The 19,809-nt window shown below is 42.4% G+C and overlaps 1 pseudogene; it reads left to right on the top strand.

Moving 5' to 3' along the window:
- Positions 1-771: 771 nt before the first annotated feature.
- On the top strand, positions 772-17,561 carry LOC109423583 (serine protease grass-like; annotated as a pseudogene).
- Positions 17,562-19,809: the final 2,248 nt, after the last annotated feature.

Here is a 19,809-nt window from a genome sequence, read left to right as displayed (position 1 = left end):
TTTAATTCAACAGAATTATGTTTTCAATTTTACCATGGACTCGATTTTCAATTAAAAAAAGTTTCTGTTGGCAACCGGATTCGAACCAAGAATCTTGACATCACCAGGTTCGCACGCTACCACACAGCTATCGAACCGGTTGATGTGAGAAGAAACAAAATGCACACAAGAAGCGTTGGTGGGTCGATGATCATGTTTTGCCATGGTAAATTTAAAAACATTTTTGTGCTTGTCATTACTGCAAGGCTCCTTTCAGTGTAGATATTACTTACTTGAAAATGAATTAACTACATCGGCTGTTTTCCTACTCTCCGCATCGACCAATGTGGCGCTAGCTTCTATGCGCGAAAAATCGCTAAAAGTAAATCGCAAAAATATTGTACGGCGAATACCATCTAAAGGCAAATTCTTCAAAGTGGAACACATTATTCGAAAAAAAAATTTGGTAGTGGTTGTGCACAATGGTGACCACTATTAAGCCTACCAAATATTTTTTCGAGAAAAGCTTTGTATTTCAAGTAATTCAAGTTTAGATGCATTTCGCCATACAAAATAAAATTGATATACTCCTGCTGATCAACTGTGGCTGCGCGCAAAGCGGGTAGTCCATTACGGAAAGGAAGTATAATCATAACAAATTCATGAAAGCATATTACAGGAATTCCACCAGTTCACTGGAAACTGAAACTATAAGCAAACTACACCAACGCAAAAACAGTGGTGAAAAGGTTTTTGTTTTGCATTGATTCGCAAGTTTTAGTCCTTCACAGTTTTGAGGTTTCCACGGAAGCTGTCTATAGACTAACGACGATGATGCAATGCATCAGCCTAAAGAGGCCGCTCGAATCAAAACAGAATCGAAAAGCGTGCATTACTCTTATCACGACGTTCGAAGTTCTGACAACCTTCGAAGCATCATGCTCTTCTTTTGGACGACGTCTTCGCCAACTCTCTCGGTTCCATAAATGCATCCGATCGGTTCACTGTCGGCTTAGTTTCGCGGAGAAAGTCAAACAGTTCGAATCGAATTGATTGTGGGTCAGCTTCTCGCATCGCGACCTGTACGCGAGTGAGACTGATTAATCGGACGTTGTGCGCTTGCTACAGATTTGCATAAATAAGTTGAAGTTCTGCGGGAAAAACCTAAATTGTCGCTACGTCATGGGTATATTGCCGTTGAAGTCACTGGTGGCTCTGGCTCTCCTGGTGTGTTTCGGTGCGTTGATCGGAAGTTCAAAAAACGCCGTTCAGAAGTGTTCTAATGTGTTCTGTTCATGTTGTAGTTGCCGCTGCTAGCGGTCGAGGCTGTCCATGGGGTAAAGGCGTTTGCGTTCAGAATCGATACTGCCTAAGGACGCCGCGCAACACACGGCAATGGGTTGCGTTCCATAGGTGTGTGCTGGATAATGGCATGCGCGGAGTTTGTTGTGATAGGAAGGAAACTACCCTGGGCAAAAACTGTACTACGTCTACGAGGGTTTCGGGTTTGTGCATGGCGGAAGACCAGTGTGGAGGCTACACGAGGGACTTTCTGCTGGGAATTGTGAATGATGATAGCTGGAGGCGCTCGTCAAATGTGTGCTACGAGGAGGGGCAATCGGTATGTGATGCGAACGATAAGGTGCAGTGTTCTAGAATGTCTAAAGGTGTTTATTTACTAGCCTAAATCAGTGATTCCCAAAGCGAAGGGGATGGAAATCAAATTTGTGAGGTTTAAATACTATTAAGACAAAGGCCACTCGTGGGCTCTATCACGCAATTTAACGCAAAGTAGAGCCCCGAACAGAGAAGTTGGCTCGGTCGCAGCTAAGTGCAACAATTTTGCAGTTATCCCACCACTACCTGTCATCAGTTTGCGATCAGTCTCCGTATCGGTTGGACGTATTGTCAATTGCGAGAAGCTTTTCTATCTGTGTGGTGTGATGGCTCTCAATTCACGAGAGAACACATTTAAAGTAGATTTGTCGAACTTTACGCGACGTCCAACTTATGAACAAATCCACGGTTTTGTTAATCTGACACTAGGCTTACAACCTAACCAAGTGAAACGCCTGCAGATCAATCATGCTTCGAAATGCGTGCATGTTAAATGTGCAGACCAAGCAATGGCTGAAAAAATAGTGAAAGAACACGACGGCCGACATGAGCTGGAAGTGCAAGGCAGCAAGCATCGAGTACGATTGGTGATTGACAACGGTTGTACTGAGGTCAAAGTTCATGACCTCTCCGAGAGTGTGAGCGATGAAGATGTAGCTATTTTTGTACGTCATTTCGGCGAAGTGCACAATGTGAAGGAATTCAGTTGGGGTCCCTTATTTCCTTACCAACACGTTTCTTCAGGGGTGCGCGTAGTAACTATGACACTCCGTAGCCACATCCGATCGTTTGTTACGATACAAGGCCAAGAAACTTTGGTTACATACCGTAATCAACCAGCATCATGTAAGCATTGTACCCAACCACTGCACCCCGGTAGTTCATGTGTGCAATACAAGAAGAAAATCCAAATCAAAACCAACAACCAATCGACATCCAACGAACCCGCGGGCGATGATTGCCCGACACTCAATCAAGTGACCGAATTGAACGCGCCAAGCTACACAGAAAAAAAATTTCATGTAAAATTCAGCGAAAAATCATGCACATAAAGGGAATGCTACAATTAGTGCATATTTACATGAGATATCATGTAAAATTACGTTATGTTCGTGTAAATTTCCGCTAATAGTCGCGTAACCTGTTGGTGTCCATGATGGTTTACGCGATGGTTGGCGGAAATTTACACGATGGTAATGTAATTTTACATTATATCTCATGTAAAAGTGCACTTACTCTAGCATTCCCTTTATGTGCATGATTTCTTGCTGAATTTTAATTACATATTTTTTTCTGTGTACTCCAGTGCAGTGGACGAAAAAGCGAGGAACAAGCCATCGAACGACGACATCGCAACCACCGGCGGCGCACTATGGGGAAAGTGGTGGCCAAAAATCGAAAAATTTACTTGCTTTAAATGACGTATCTTATATACCATTTGATAGCCAGATAGTTCAAACCTAGATTCCCGAAATTTCAGCCCTCTGTGATGGAAACTCATTGCGCCACAGATATCAGACTTAGAAAAATAGTGAAAATTGTAGAAAAAATGCATTTTAAACAAATGCAATTTTCTCAGTGAAAAAACGGTTTAATTTTGGAATTTTATTCACCGTTGGAAATGTTATTGTCTAAACTTTAAAATGGGTGTGTTGTTGAAGTTGCACGGTTAATTGAAATTAGTAAAAAATGGGTAATTATTAACAAAAACAACATTTTTTGCCTAAGTTGGTCTATATCTAACAAGCAGGGTCGAGCAGTCTCAAGCGACCGCCACCACAGTTTAGTTTGGAGTCTATACTATCTGCGGAACGCGAATCTAGCTGCGGATAGCTGCGGATGAGCGTCATTTTGACACAAGCCCGAAACATTGTTTTTTTTTGTTAATTACGATTATTGATTATACAAGCACATACAAAAAAAAACGTACAAATTAAACAGTGCTTCAAAGGTGGAACTGTTAATTGTCAAATTAAGTCTTAAAAATAATTATTTTTATGTTAAAAATGGGTAAAAACTGACCGAAAGTAATCGTTGCATACATAAATTGTATCAACCCATCTGGATTGAAATGCTTCTTTTGTTCACAAAAATCTTGTATATATTTTCAATAGAATACATATTTACCAACAGGGAAAGAAACACCACATCTTATACCTATTAATTATACTAAAAACTACCTACTTGTATTTAAAAGACGAGGACAATACTTTCAAGTCATAAGATTATTTTCAACTTAAACGCTAGCAACGTGAATGTCGCACAGTACATAGTTAATTCAACAAAAACAAATCTGAAAATAATTGTTTGTGGTAATATGGAGCATAGGAGCATCGTGTTACCACAGACAAACAGACATATTACTTGGAACAAAATGCGATAAAAAATCAGCGTCACGAAAACATAATCGCCCAATGCTAATTGCGTTGAAAAGGGAAACGATTTGAACTGAGTAGCGTGAGACGTCTGTTTGTCTGTGGTGCTACTTTAGATCTAAAAAAATCTCAAATAGTCAATGCAACAAAAGCATTTGAATATATCAAGGCAAAATATAATTTTGATCTTGCTAAAGAAGAACAACCACAGTAGACGTTCGATCGGCGCAAACGCTTTAGCTGCAATGCTTTTTAACCGCAAGTTCGCTAAGAGCAACAATTTTGCAGTTATCGCACCGCTATCCGTCATAATGAAATGTCAACAGCGATGCGGTGTTTTTCTCATGCACATTGGCTGCATTCTGCAGCAACTGACAGTTCTATGACATCTACCAGTTTTTGCAGTTATCGAATTTCATTCGTTAAGTGAAACGTAAACATGTTGCAGTTATTGAACGTCTACTGTACTTCAAAAGTTGAAGTACGTAGCACTATATTTTTACAATGCATAGCAAAAGGCTCACGCAAAACAAAAGCTTTGAAAAATAAAATAACGATTGGAGCGACGCTTATTCGGAACTTGGAAATGATGTTATGTTTGGCGGTAATGTGGACACTATAGAAAAATTGCATATAGACATAACGATTCAAATATGGTGAATTTGATTGGGCATGTTCTAAAATGTTTACAATTCCCAAAAAAAAATATATGGAATGATGTAACCTGAATACAAAAATGAGTAGATATTGCTTGTGAATTTGATTAAGTTTCAAGAGACAGTTAATTAGTAAAATTTATGATGGAAATTTATCAATGTACACAGTAGTATGGGACAAATATCAAATCCTCGCTCCAGTCTACTTTTTAGATCCCATTTAGGTCCCATATGAACTGTGCAAAATTTCAGCGCAATCGGTGAAACTATAATTTAGCGCAAGCGGTTCAAAGTTTTCATAGGATTTACTATGGGAAAAGTTACACTTTCAGATAAAAAATCCCAGAGGTCGTCTCTTGTTTCCTTAATTCAAATCGATCAATGATTCTTGTAGAAAAATCAATTATGAAACTTTCCTTCGAAGACCGCAAAACAATTGGATGCTTGTGGAAAAAGTTACTGATTTATTACCGATTAGTGATCCAATGAACGGCTTTTTGTTTTGTTTTATTAGCAGCACTGTAGCTGCTGCCTTGGCTGCTGCTGTTTCTGGGGGTGGTGATGCCTCCCGCCACCCCATGCAACAACGGCAGCAGCAGTGCTGCTGATAAAATAAAATAAAAAGCCGTTCGTTGGATCACTTATCGGTAATAAATCAATAACTTTTTCCACAAGCATCCAATTGTTTTGCGGTCTTCGAAGGAAAGTTTCATAATTGATTTTTCTACAAGAATCATTGATCGATTTGAATTAAAGAGACAAGGGACGACCTCTGGAATTTTTTATCTGAAAGTGTAACTTTTCCCATAGTAAATCCTATGAAAACTTTGAACCGCTTGCGCTAAATTATAGTTTCACCGATTGCGCTGAAATTTTGTACAGTTCATATGGGACCTAAATGGGATCTAAAAAGTCGACTGGAGCGAGGATTTTTTTTCCATACAAGCGTGTACCATACTAGTACACAGCCCACACTCCGGAAGCACTGATGATGACAAGGACGCACTTTACGCGCAGCTCGAACACGAGTACGATCGCTGCCCAAGCCACGACGTCAAGATCATCATAGGAGATTTGAACGCTCAGGCAGGCCAGGAGGAGGAATTCAGACCGATGATTGGTAAGTTCAGCGCCCACCAGCAGACGAACGAAAACGGCCAACCACTCATTGATTTCGCCGCCTCCAAATATATGGCCATACGTAGCACCTCTTTCCAACATAGCCTCCCTTATCGTTACACTTGGAGATCAGCACAGCAGATCGAATCTCAAATCGACCACGTTCTGATTGACGGACGGCACTTCTTCGACATTATCGACGTCAGGACCTATCGTGGAGCCAACGGTTTTTCGAGTTTCGATCAGCGGCTTTTCGAGTCCGTATGAAGTTGATCATCAATATTAACTTCTTCACTCGATCAGCCTAGATAGCTGTGTAGTGTCGGTAGCGATTGTCTCAATTGGCTAAGAATAACACTATGGACTGCCTGTTCCGGTGGTAAGAATCCACCAACAGGTGACCCCTAATTCATGGTGTGATGCGGCTTTATGCTTACCGTGCCTAGGAATGAATGGCTAGGGGGGTCTAATAAAAACCTAACCGTTAACGGAGCCTGTGGAGTACCAGGGTGCCCTCCACAGTATGTAGCCCTTACTGCGCTAACCGGAGCAATGGTGCAGTGGACCTTGTGTTTCTCCGAGACAATCAGCTGCCCTTCTTTAGTCTCACTTGAGGCTAAATAAGGGCGGGATTATGAAGATGTTGTTAATTAGTTTAAATATTCACCTATATGGTTTCGCATTATGCGATTTACACAGTGTATTCTGTGTATCCTCGCCTTTGGCGTTTTCCAATCGATACCGATTTGGTTTTATTGTTGCTGTTCTTTGTTGTGCTGTTGTTGCGAAGAGTTTAATCTTACCTAGTTTGGGTAGTGGCTACGGTTAGGATAGCTCAGATCAATCTTCAGCATAAAAGAACAGCAACGATCAATCTTTGCAGACTTATACAAAATGGAATAGCTCAAGTGGCTTTGGTACAAGAACCTTACTTTCGTAAGGGAAATTTCTATCTAGGAAACCTTGTGAACCCGGTGTTTGCCACTTTCAGTAAACATGAAATGGCAAACTCGCGTGTCATGCCTCGAGCCTGTGTGCTTGTCAACAACGCAATAGTTGCTACACTCATCTCTGAACTAACCACCAGAGATGTATGTGCTATCACAATTGATGTATCTGTTGGAAACCTCAACAGGAAATACGTCTATTGTTCGGTTTATTTACCGCATGATGAACCATCCCCTACGGATGCTTTCAAACAAGTCATCGCATACTGTACTTCAAAAGGCCTTCCGCTATTTGTTGGCAGTGATGCTAATGCTCACCATATCATCTGGGGCAGCTCAGACATTAACTTGAGCGGCTCCAGTTTGATGGAGTACTTAAGTAGTACAGATCATGCATTACTTAACATAGGCAACCGCCCAACCTTCATGATATCTGCTAGAGAGGAAGTGTTAGATATAACGCTTTGCTCTAGCAGAATTAGTCACGAGCTGACCAATTGGCATGTGTCAGATGAGGAATCTTTATCTGACCATCGCTATATCTTTTTTGAACATTTAAATGTTACTTCGGAAACATTGCGTTTCAGGAATCCTCGGTCAACAAACTGGGATCTTTATACTGATTTGGTTGCAGCCAAATTTCATGGATATTCACCATCCATTGACACTCCAAGAGATTTAGATGATGCCGTTGATACTACATACAACGACCTTCATCATGGAAGCTTTTGAAGAAGCATGCCCTCTACGGTCTGTGAAGATCACAAGAGGAACCCCTTGGTGGAACTCTGATCTGGCGAAACTCAGGAAACAATGCAGAAAGAGTTGGAACAGACGACGTTCGGCTGGTTCGGAGGCTTTCAGGTCGGCTCGCAAGGCCTACAGGAAAGCTCTCCGGTCTGCTGATCGATCCGGCTGGAAAAATCTTTGTACAAATGTTTCCAGCCTTAGTGAAGTCAGTCGGTTAAACAAAATCCTTGCGAAATCTAAGGATTTCCGGGTGAACGAACTTCGTTTGCCAAATGGCGATCTGACTTCCTCTGATGAGGAGGTTTTGGAATGCTTATTCAGCACACACTTCCCTGGATGTGTGGATATTACATCTTCGGATGATCCTGATGTCTTTTCTTGTAGTTATGATTCTTTAGCTTCGGCTCGGAGTATTGTAACTTTAGAATCGATTGAGTGGGCTCTTAATAGCTTTGCTCCTTTCAAATCTCCTGGGGCAGATGGGATTTATCCTATTTTGTTTCAGAAGGGATTTGATTATTTCAAACATGTTTTGAAAAATAAACTACTTGTTTGCAGTTTTGCTACAGGGTATATTCCCAAATCCTGGAGGGATATTACTGTAAAGTTTATTCCGAAAGTGGGTCGTGCGTCGTATGAAGAAGCAAAGAGTTTCAGATCTATCAGTTTGACCTCATTTCTTCTGAAATGCTTAGAACGCATTGTGGATCATCACATCCGTGATGTTCATCTGGCCAACGTGCCTCTTCATGTGAACCAACATGCCTACCAATCTGGTAAGTCCACTGTAACTCTTTTACAGAAGGTTGTTTACGATATCGAGAAAGCATTCGCTCAAAAGCAATCTTGTTTGGGTGTTTTCTTAGATATCGAGGGTGCCTTTGACAACGTGCCTTACGATGCCATATTGGAGGCCGCACGGAGTCATGGTATATCTCCAATGATTTCCAATTGGATTCGCCAAATGCTCAAAAACCGATATCTCTTCTCGACATTGCGTCTAGCAGGGATTAGGAAATTGAGTGTTTGTGGATGCCTCCAAGGGGGAGTCTCATCACCGCTTTTGTGGAATCTTGTAGCAGATACGCTATTGAGGCAACTCAATAATAGCGGTTTTCCTACTTATGGTTTTGCCGACGACTACCTAACATTGTTAGTTGGTATGTGCATCAGCACCCTTTTTGACCTGATGCAAAACGCCCTTCAGGTAGTTGAGGGTTGGTGTCGCCAATATGGCCTTTCGGTTAATCCGAGTAAAACATCTATTGTTCTTTTCACGGAAAGGCGAAACCGTAATGGTGTTCGACCTTTGCGTCTCTTTGATTCTGAAATCGATGTGACTGAACAGGTAAAGTATGCCGAGAATTGTCGTGTAAACGTTGGTTTGTTTTCTACCAGTTCTCCACTTTCTAATTTGTTTTTTCCTTGACGATGTATGAAAATTTACCAAGATTTTGAACAACGCTAATTGGTGTGCATTTGATTTCTCCCAAAACGCACCTATACATCTACAGAAGGATCGTCCATACAAGTGGGCGTGATAACCTTAATGGTTGGCAGAGGGTTCACACTTTGGTGCGTGGGTGCCAGCGTAACGTGATGGATTAGTGCGATTATTACTATGAAACTAAAGCGATGGTATGAACATCTGAATATACACGAGTTGTACATGTAGAGAGGAGAGTAAGTAAAGTATTTAAGAGAAAGTGAATAGAAATATACAAAGTAGAAGGAAAGGGGCAGGCCAGGGATTGAACCCAGGACCTTCTGCATATGAATCAGAAGCGGTAGCCAATAGACCACCAAGCCCGTCTAATTACGGAAAGGAAGTATAATCTATTATTCCTTAATTATTAATTCCTTCGGGATATCGTAGATCATCCAAACTGTTCTTGAGTTTAAATCTTAAAGTCTGCGGGTGTAACGGTAACTGATTTCATTATACAAAGCTGCGATTTGTAATCTATCATGCCCAGTATGTCTTCTGGAAGGTAAATAAACAGTATCAGATCAGTCGGGATATCCTAGGTCATCCAAACTATTCTTGAGTTTAAATCCATAAGTCTACGGGTGTAACGGTAACTGCTTCCATTATACCAAGCTGCGATTTGTTATCTATCATGTCCAGTAACTCTTCTGAAAGGTAAATAGACAATATCAGATCAGTCGGGATATCCTAGGTCATCCAAACTGTTCTTGAGATTAGATCCTAAAGTTTACGAGTGTAACGGTAACTTCTTCATTAAAAGCTATGATTTGTAATCTATCATGTCCAGCAAGTCTTCTGAAAGTTACATTTTTGTTGTTTTTATCAACTAAGCTTCATAACAGTAAGGAGCCCATAATATCCCAAAAATATGTAACAATGCGTATTGTTCCTCTAACTGCTTTGGTAAGTACAGTGGATTATGTAACACCTTAACGTAGTGGCAAAAGCTATTACCACAAGTGTAGACCTGAAGCTATGGTCTCCGGAGTAGTGATGTTGATCTGGAATATCTCAAAATTATCATTACAGATTACAGTTTAAAGTTCATTGTTAGACTAACTACTGTTACTATCAAGAGCTAAACTTCAGGATAGTTTGGACGACCCTCAATGTCCCAAAGGTTCATAAAAATATATAGTAGACTTAAGGTTGGTCCAGTCACCGCTATTGATTATGAAACGTTACTCAGTATGTTAAATATAGCTGAAGTTACGAGTGTAGACCTGAAGTTCTGAACTCATCGATAGGGATTCCGGAAGGATTCAGAGTGGATTCTCGGGGGTCTTAGAGGGCTTTCCAGGAAGAAAGGTTTTGTGGTTCCAGGTAATGTCAAGGATATATCATCTGGAACGCCCTTGAAATGCTCGAGAACATCCCTGCAGGCCCTGCAATGTCCCTGAAATTCCTTGGAAACTGCTGGAACGCCCCTGAAATCCCTTGAGGCCCTTGGAACTACCCTGACTCGCCTCTGAAACTGACCGAAACACTTTTTAACACCACTGGAACGCATCAGAAATCCACTTAATTCCATGGAACGCTCATGAAACCTACTAATCTCAGAAATTGGCTGAGTCCCATGGAACGCCCTCGAAACCTCTTGAGGCCCACTTCTGAAGCTCCAAAACCCCATGGACTACTCCTGGAATAGCCTCTGAAACCCCCTGAACCCCCATAGAATGACCCTGAATCCCATTGAAAAACCCCTGAAACCCCTGAAGCTCCCTGGAACGCCCATGAAACGTCTCTGAAAACCTCTGAATTTTTCTGAGACGCCCTCGTGCACCTCTGAAACGCTCCTGGGATTCCTAAAACCCCTTAAAGTCGATGGGAGCATTCCTGGAACGCCCTTGATACCCTTGAAACCGCATGGACCGCACCTGAAACCCCATAAAGCAAAGCAAAGATAACCGTACACATCGTAGTGGCTACTCCGTGATTTACCAGAACAATCGAAGTTTAACAGAGATCCAATGAATGGTGCTTGGGACTAGCTACACACTATTAATGTGCACAATTCGAAAGTTCAATATTTTAAAGTCAATAACGGCGCCGGCCACGTCCTAACGGTCATCGGGAAAGGGGAAGGTATGTTAGTTCGACAACCGTTGTTACTAGAGACCGTTGAATCCACGGCATCCTCACAGTTGGCTCGGGGAGGAGTATTTGTTAGTAGGGTAGGGTAAGACATGGATCTTCGAACCACCTTTGGTAGGTGATATGATCCACTAGTTATATGAAAATACACGACACGGATCATCATCCCGATTATGATTTATTTGGTCACGATAGTATGGGTAATGCACATACGTCAACGATCGTTCTATATTAAACGCGTCACCACATTGATCGTTTACACTACCGTGAAAACCGACTTTCCCACGAAAGTTGGTTCGCGCTTCTGATTTCGCATTCAATATTCGCGTCCCCATCTCCCTTCCGAGAAAACCGCTACCGGAAATAGTCGCTCGTTTCCCACAGCATTGAACTTAGAGTATACAGAGAATAAACTTTCAAGCTTAGATAGCTATTTTCGAATTATGTATTTTACTAAGAGTAGTGTGTTACCTGTGATCGACAGACGTTGAGATAATTAAGCCAATTATTTTAAATTTGCTCAATGTTTGTTGGGAACTGCAATCACTTTCTTCTAACATTTTTATCGTTTCTATATTAGGCCTGTACTACAAGATTAATTTGCAGATATTAGAAACTCCAGGAGTCCTCATGAAAATGCATTGGCGAAATTTCCCCAACTTCTTCTAGTATGTAAAGATAAAAAAAAACTCGGAATGATCTCACCCAGTTCCATGTCGTCGAATGACCGCAACCACTCCTTAACTCCTTCAATTTTATGTAATACTGTTTGCTACCAAGTGTGCATCCATTTTCATCACTTCACGAGGAAGGAATATGTGCAACTGCCCCAAACACGCGTCACTTTTCACTTTTTCCTTCGAACAATGCAACGCGACCGAGATCCCCATCGCAACTGCCCCAAACACGCGTCATTTTTCACTTTTTCCTTCCAACAATGCAACGCGATCGAGATTTTCATCGCAACTGTACCAAACACGCGTCATTTTTTTCACTTTTTTCCTCGAACAATGCCACCCGATCGCGATCCCCATCTGGAACCTCCTGAAGCCCCATAGAACGCCCCTGAATCCCATTGAAAAACCTAAGAACGCTCCTGAAACCTCCTGAATTTCCCTTCAGAGATTTTTCAGGCAATGACTTTAGCAATTAATTTGGGCAATTACTTCAGAAATTTCAATATGTATCATAAAATCAATGACGTTAAAGGATGTGTATGCTGCGCAATTCTGATCCCATTGTGATCCACTAGTCTCTGCCCAGCAACTCCTATCCCTACCACCTCGTGGTACCGGCCGGAAACTATGAGCAACCTTAGGGAAGATCGGGTAACCAAACCCGGTAGGAACTTTGGTCGTAGGCTGACAGGGAAGGGGGAGGGGGGGGGGGGTTTGCTTCAACAAACCTGAGCGTCTGTTCTCCAGGAGGAGCGGCTCACAACAGCGTCTGATCCCCATGTTAGGGGCGGCTGATCTACGTCCGAGTGCCAAGGGCCGATTATTCAATTTCGGCATAATAAACGTGCACAGCCCACACTCCGGAAGCACTGATGATGACAAGGACGCATTTAACGCGCACCTCGAACGCGAGTACGATCGCTGCCCAAGCCACGACGTCAAAATCATCATAGGAGATTTAAACGCTCAGGTAGGCCAGGAGGAGGAATTCAGACTGACGATTGGTAAGTTCAGCGCCCACCAGCAAACGAACGAAAACGGCCTACGACTCATTGATTTCGCCGCCTCCAAAAATATGACCATACGTAGCACCTTTTTCCAACATAGCCTCCCTTATCGTTACACCTAGAGATCACCACAGCAGACCGAATCTCAAATCGACCACCTTCTGATTGACGGACAGCACTTCTCCGACATTATCGACGTCAGGACCTATCGTGGCGCCAACATCGACTCCAACCACTATCTGGTGATGGTCAAACTGCGCCCAATACTCTCCGTCATCAACAATGTACGGTACCGGCGATCGCCCCGCCACGGTACGACCTAGAGCGACTGAAACAACCGGATGTCGCCTCAGCATACGCGCAGAATCTCGAGGCCGCTTTGCCAGACGAGGGCCAGCTCGATGAGGCCCCTCTAGGATTGCTGGAGTATAGTGAAAGCAGCCATCAACGACGCAGCCGAGAGCACCATCGGGTACGTGGAACGGAATCGACGGAACGAATGGTTCGACGAAGAGTTCAGAACGGTTTTGGAGGAGAAGAACGCAGCGAGGGTGGTAATGTTGCAGCAAGGAACCCGACAGAACGTGGAACGTTACAAACAGAAGCGGAAACAGCAGACTCGCCTCTTTCGGGAGAAAAAGCGCCGCCTGGAAGAAGCGGAGTGCGAAGAAATGGAACTGATGTGCCGTTCCCAAGAAACACGGAAGTTCAATCAGAAGCTCAACGCATCCCGCGACGGCTTCGTGCCGCAAGCCGAAATATGCAGGGATAAAGACGGAGGCCTCTTGACGGACGGACGTGAGATGATCGAAAGGTGGAAGCAAGATTTCGATCAGCACCTGAATGGAATGGTGAACATAGGCACGGAAGACCACGGCAACGGAGGAAACGACGACGCCAGCGCAGTGGAGGGCGGAAATGAAACCAACTCTCACGCTGAGGGAAGCTAAGGATGCCATTCAACAGCTCAAAACCAACAAAGCAGCTGATAAGGATGGTATCGCAGCTGATGGGCCCAGAAAAGTTGGCGACCTGTCTGCATCGTTTGATAGTCAGGATCTGGGAAACCGAACAGCTACCGGAGGAATGGAACAGCCTACAAAGTACTATTCCAGATCATCTTGCGTCGACTGTCACCTAAAACTAATGAGTTCGTGGGAAGTTATCAAGCCGGCTTCATCGATGGCCGGTCGACAACGGACCACAACTTCACCGTACGGCAAATCCTCCAGAAACGTCGTGAATACCAGGTCCCAACGCATCACCTGTTTATCGACTTCAAAGTGGCATACGACAGTATCGACCGCGCTGAGCTGTGGAGAATCATGGACGAGAACGGCTTCGCTGGGAAGCTGACTAGACTGATTAAAGCAACGATGGACGGTGTGCAAAACTGCGTAAGGGTTTCGGGTAAACTACCCAGTTCAATCGAATCTCGCCGGGGACTGCGACAAGGTGACGGACTCTCATGCCTACTCTTCAACATCGCTCTGGAAGGTATGATGAGACGAGGCGGGCTGAACAGCCGGGGAACGATTCTCACAAAATCCGGACAATTTGTGTGATTTGCGGACGACATGGACATTATCGCCAGAACATTTGGAACGGTGGCAGAGCTGTACACCCGCCTGAAACGCGAAGTAGCAAAGGTCGTACTGATGGTGAATGCCTCAAAGTACATGCTGGTAGGCGGATCCGAACACGACCGGATCCGTCTGGGCACTTAGTAATGTTACGATTAACGGGGATGCCTACCAGGTGGCGAAGGAATTCGTTTACCTCGGATCCTTACTAATGGCGTACAACAATGCAATGTGAGGCTCCATACAGGCTCCAGAAGAAGCTGCGGTCTGAAAAGATTCAACCACGCAGCAAATGCACCATGTACAAAACGCTAATAAGACCGGTGGTCCTCTACGGACGCGAGTCATGGACCATGCTCGAGGAGGACCTGCAAGCACTCGGAGTTTTCGAGCGACGCGTGCTAAGGACGATCTTCGGCGGTGTGCAAGAGAACGGTATGTGGCGGAGAAGGATGAACCACGAGCTCGCTGCACTTTAACGGCGATGCCAACATCCAGAAGCTGGCCAAAGCCGGAAGGAAACGGTGGACAGAACATGTTGCAAGAATGCCGCACAACAACCCTGCAAAGCTGGTGTTTGCTACTGACTGATCCGGTTGACACAAGAAGGCTTGAAGCGCAGAGAGCACAATGGGCGGACCAGGTGGAGCGTGACTTGGCGAGCATTGGGCGCGACCGAGGATGGAGAGCGGCAGCCACAAACCGAGTATTGTGGCGTACTATTGTTGATTATGTATGTTCTGTCTTCAATTTCGGAATTTGTCTCCACAAACACATCTAGTCCGGATTAGTCGCGCACTCAGAAAGCCATCTTTATTTCACCCGTTTTCCCTATCACCCCGCTTATTCTACATATATTGTCCTTCCCCCTGTAACTGAACATTCTCTTTATTCCTCGTGACTCAAGTTATTTGATACTCTTAAGATGAATACATCACAATGTCTTGTCTCAAATGTGATGATGAACAAATAAATGTATGTATGTATAAATGATTTTGATAAACTTTGCAATCGATCATATACCAAAATTTTACTTTTCATGTGCCTCTACCATTAAGATAAGTAACATCATCAATAATGAATGGATCATTAAAGCCGACTTTTCCGCTACTCACCGCATCAAAACAAAAGCGCCACCGTATATGGACGGTAACACAGTGACAGCAGTCGAGTTACGTCAAACACACAAGGCTACGGTGGCGCTATCTGTTTATTTCATAGTGGCCGTTTTAGTTATTTTAGTGATCCATTACCTACATCGGCTGTTTTCCTACTCTCCGCATCGACCAATGTGGCGCTAGCTTCTATGCGCGAAAAATCGCTAAAAGTAAATCGCAAAAATATTGTATGGTGAATACAATCTAAAGGCAAATTTCTAGAAGTGGAACACATTATTCGAAAAAATATTTGGTAGTGGTTGTGCACAATGGTGACCACTATTAAGGCTACCAAATATTTTTTCGGGAAAAGCTTTCTATTTCAAGTAATTTGAGTTTAGATGCATTACGCCATACAAAATTAAATTGATTTACTCCTGGTGATCAACTGTGGCTGCGCGCAAAGCGGGTAGTCCATTGACTAATAATAATTCCATTCTTTCAGAAATTCTACTGCTGTCCTCGGCATTTGCAGAAGCCTATAGCGTCGAATCATTCATCGAGGCAAATTAAACCCTTGGTAAACGGTAAGTCTCGTTGTACAGAGTCGATTACTCTTTCCTACTAGCTTTTGGGTTCTCCGGCAATCACTTTTACATTGTATCCATCTCTCATTCTCACAGCATTTCCAAGCTGCATTCAAAACAAAAATGGTTATGCCGGTCATTGTGTGCCAATGCACCTTTGCGACAGATTCGGTGCCAAGGTGTTGGATAACCAACCACGCTTCAAGTACGAACAACTTCCACACCATTACCGATGTCATTCGGATGCCTCCGACAGCACTTCCATGTGTTGTGCCCATCCGAAACCGGCTCACGGCTTGATCAGATACGCAAAGGCCTGGAAGCTTCACCCGGACAATTGTGGCCTGATTGGGATGCCCGATCGAGTGCTGGCCGGCGAAGAAGCTGACCTCGGCGAGTTTCCATGGATGGCCAATCTGATGTCTTTTCAGCTCAAGAATCCGAAATCAAAACATTCGGAATCTATCAAAACGACGGTCTGCAGCGGATCGTTGATCCACGCTCGGTACGTTCTGACGGCTGCGCATTGTTTTACGCAAAAAAATAAGCCGACTTCTGTCCGACTGGGGGAACATGATCTGAGCAAAGAGAAAGACTGCGTAGAGCATGATTGTGCTCATTACACTGAATATAGGATCATGAAGTGGGTCGCGCATGAAAACTACAAAAAAAAAGCCAGGACAGTATGACATCGCCTTGGTTAAGTTGCACCAGCCGGCGAACATCACTGTGGATCGAATCTACCCGATTTGTCTGCCCGTAACGACGCAGTGGTTGATGATGAAACCCTCTGAGCTGATAGCATCCGGTTGGGGTCTTACGGAAGATGGACGGCTTCCGGATGTACTGAGGCATGCCACTCTGCAGACTTTGAAGGATCGGCCGTACTACTGTAAGAAAGAGCAAATGATTTGCGCACGTGGATCCAAAGGGGAAACACATTGTAGAGGTGACTCGGGAGGACCCTTGCAACAGGCCGTACCCTACGGGGATCGGTATCGAATGGTACTTTTTGGAGTGATCTCTGGAGGATTAGGCAAGTGTAGTGTGGAAGACAAAAGTGTGGGAGTATCGGTTTCGGTGGCATATCATATTAAGTGGATATTGGATAACATGGACATTTAGTTTCATATGAGAATTTGATTGCACAGGCAAATTTTACTATTTCTCAAGCCATTGTTAAGCCACATTAACTAAAAGACCCTCGTAGTATGAAACGAACAAAAAGAACAACTGAAACAAAATACATGGAACACGCTTCGTAACGGACTGGTGTAAAAGGCGGAATCTGCGTAATGTTGAATTTCATCTGTCTGTTTATTCAGACACAGCTTTATATGTGCCATCCCGTACTGACTGCTTAACGTCCGGTGCTCGTCATTCTGCTTAGGTAAAAGTGATATGGTCGATTATTGTCGATACTTGATCCAAAATGACGCACCCTTTTGTTCCTAGTACGTACAACCACACGCAGTCAGTTCCTCAAGAAAATCTGTACAGAGCGATATTTGGGAACGTTGAATTAGGATAAGCGTATAGAACATAGAACAGATAAAATAGAAAAAAAAAACTGATCAGTGTTCACATGTTTCAATGTTTCAATGGATATATCACAATACCTTGATGTAGAATAAATTCACCATTTCGAAACTGATTTTTCATTTGGGCCTAACTGACATTTTCAAGTTCTCTTCATCGATCCTCTCTTTGTGTTATCACAGAATATGTATTGAGTTTTCCGAAGATTTTTTGGATGGAATGCGAAGAAGACGACTACATGTTGCTATAGAAACAAAAAGAATAAAGATTTTGTTTGTTTTGATCTAGTTATTAGCGAAAGAGAGAGTCGACGAAGAGAAATCGATCAAGTCAGTTAGGCCCTTATAAAAAATCATTGTCGATTTATTCTACATTCAGGTATCTTTCATGAGTGTTGGGTTTGTTAGCGAGAGTTTTTTTTTATTTTTTTTTTCAATAATCTTTATTGGTATCTCAATCAATTTTTACATTCTTCAAATTAATCTAGGTGTTCTGTGTATTATAACACACTATAACATCCTAATTTGGTAAAATAAATTTAAGCTATTATCAAAACTAATTAATAACATATTACATTTCATTTGCTGTGGCAGTTAAGATTTTTTGCAGGCTTTATTTTTCACCTGCGTGTCAGAAATACATTTTTTTAACTTATCCTAACCCTAACCTAACTTAAACTAATTATACAAAGAACTAATCGTAGCAATAGAAGACTGCAACGATTTTTGACGAAAGTTTGCAATGATTTTAGTTGACATATGTTCCAATGTTTCAGTGTTAGAAATTTGATGCAACTCATTAGTGCTATACCAGGGAGGCAACTTCAGAATCATTTTCAAAATTTTATTTTGAATCCTCTGAAGTTGCTTCTTTCTGGTATTGCAACAGCTCGACCATATTGAGACAGCGTACAACATAGCCGGTCTGAAAATTTGTTTATAAATCAAAAATTTGTTTTTGCGACAAAGTTTTGATTTTCTATTAATAAGTGGATATAAACACTTAATGTATATATTGCACTTAGTTTGAATACTTTCTATGTGGTTTTAAAAGTTAATTTTGTATCTAGTAAGAGCCCTAGATACTTATCTTCGTCCGACCAATTTATTGGAGTTCCCCTCATGGTGACAACATGTCTACTTGAGGGTTTCAAATAAAGAGCTCTTGGCTTATATGGGAATATGATAAGTTGAGTTTTGAAAGCATTTGGAGAAATCTTCCATTTTTGAAAATAAGAAGAAAAAAATATCTAAACTTTTTTGCAATCTACTACAAATGACACGCAAACTTCGCCCCTTGGCTGAGATACCTGTGTCATCTGCAAATAAAGATTTTTGACATCCCTGTGGCAAATCAGTCGGAGGTAAACATATTGTATAAGATTGGTCCCAGTATGCTGCCTTGTGGAGCACCAGCTCTTACAGGTAATCTATCTGACTTGGAATTTTGATAGTTTACCTGAAGTGTTCGATGGATTATCAGAGTTTTGAATAATTTTAATAATATATAATGGAAAATTAAAATGTTTCAATTTTACGATCAAGCCTTCGTGCCAAAAACTATCGAATGCTTTTTCTATGTCAAGAAGCGCTACGCCAGTGGAGTAACCTTCAGATTTATTTGTGATAACCTCAGGAGGAATGCCTGGAAAGTTCTGGACAAATTCCTGCAGGAAGTTCTGGACAAATTCCTTGCGGAATCCCAGGAAGAATTCCTGGATAAATTTGTAAAGAAATTTTCGGGGAAATTCCGATGAACTATTCCTGGAATGAATTCCTGGAGGAATCTCGAGAGAAATTGTGGAAGCAATTACTGGAGGAGTTTCAGAAGAAATTCCAAGATAAGTGTCTGAACAAATTCCAAGATAAATTTCTAAAGAAAGTCCAAGAGAAATTTCGGAATAAATTCCAATAGAAATTTGTAGTGTAATTCCCAGAGCAATTTTTTGAGGAATTCCTGGAGGAATTGCGGTAGTAATTTATAAAGGGATTCCTATGGGAGTTCCTGGATCAATTCCTGGAGGACTTTCTGAAGAGATTCTTGGGGTAATTCTTGAGAAACCTCTTGAGGAATTCCTGGAGACATCCTTAAAGGAATTTCTAGAGAATTACTTTGAAGAATCCCTGGGGGAACTCTTGGAAATAAACCTAGAGGAATCCCTGAAACAATTTCTGGAGGAACCTCAGGAGGAATTCCTGAACAAATCTCTATAGGAAATATTGCGGAAATTTCGTGGAACTAGTAATGGAAGAACTCCAGGAGGAATCCCTAAATGAATACCTTGAGGAATCCC

Source organism: Aedes albopictus, chromosome 1, assembly GCF_035046485.1.
Source record: "Aedes albopictus strain Foshan chromosome 1, AalbF5, whole genome shotgun sequence".
Lineage (NCBI taxonomy): Eukaryota > Metazoa > Arthropoda > Insecta > Diptera > Culicidae > Aedes > Aedes albopictus.
The sequence above is the reverse complement of the archived record's forward strand: the minus strand, read 5'-3'. Positions and strand labels throughout refer to the sequence as shown.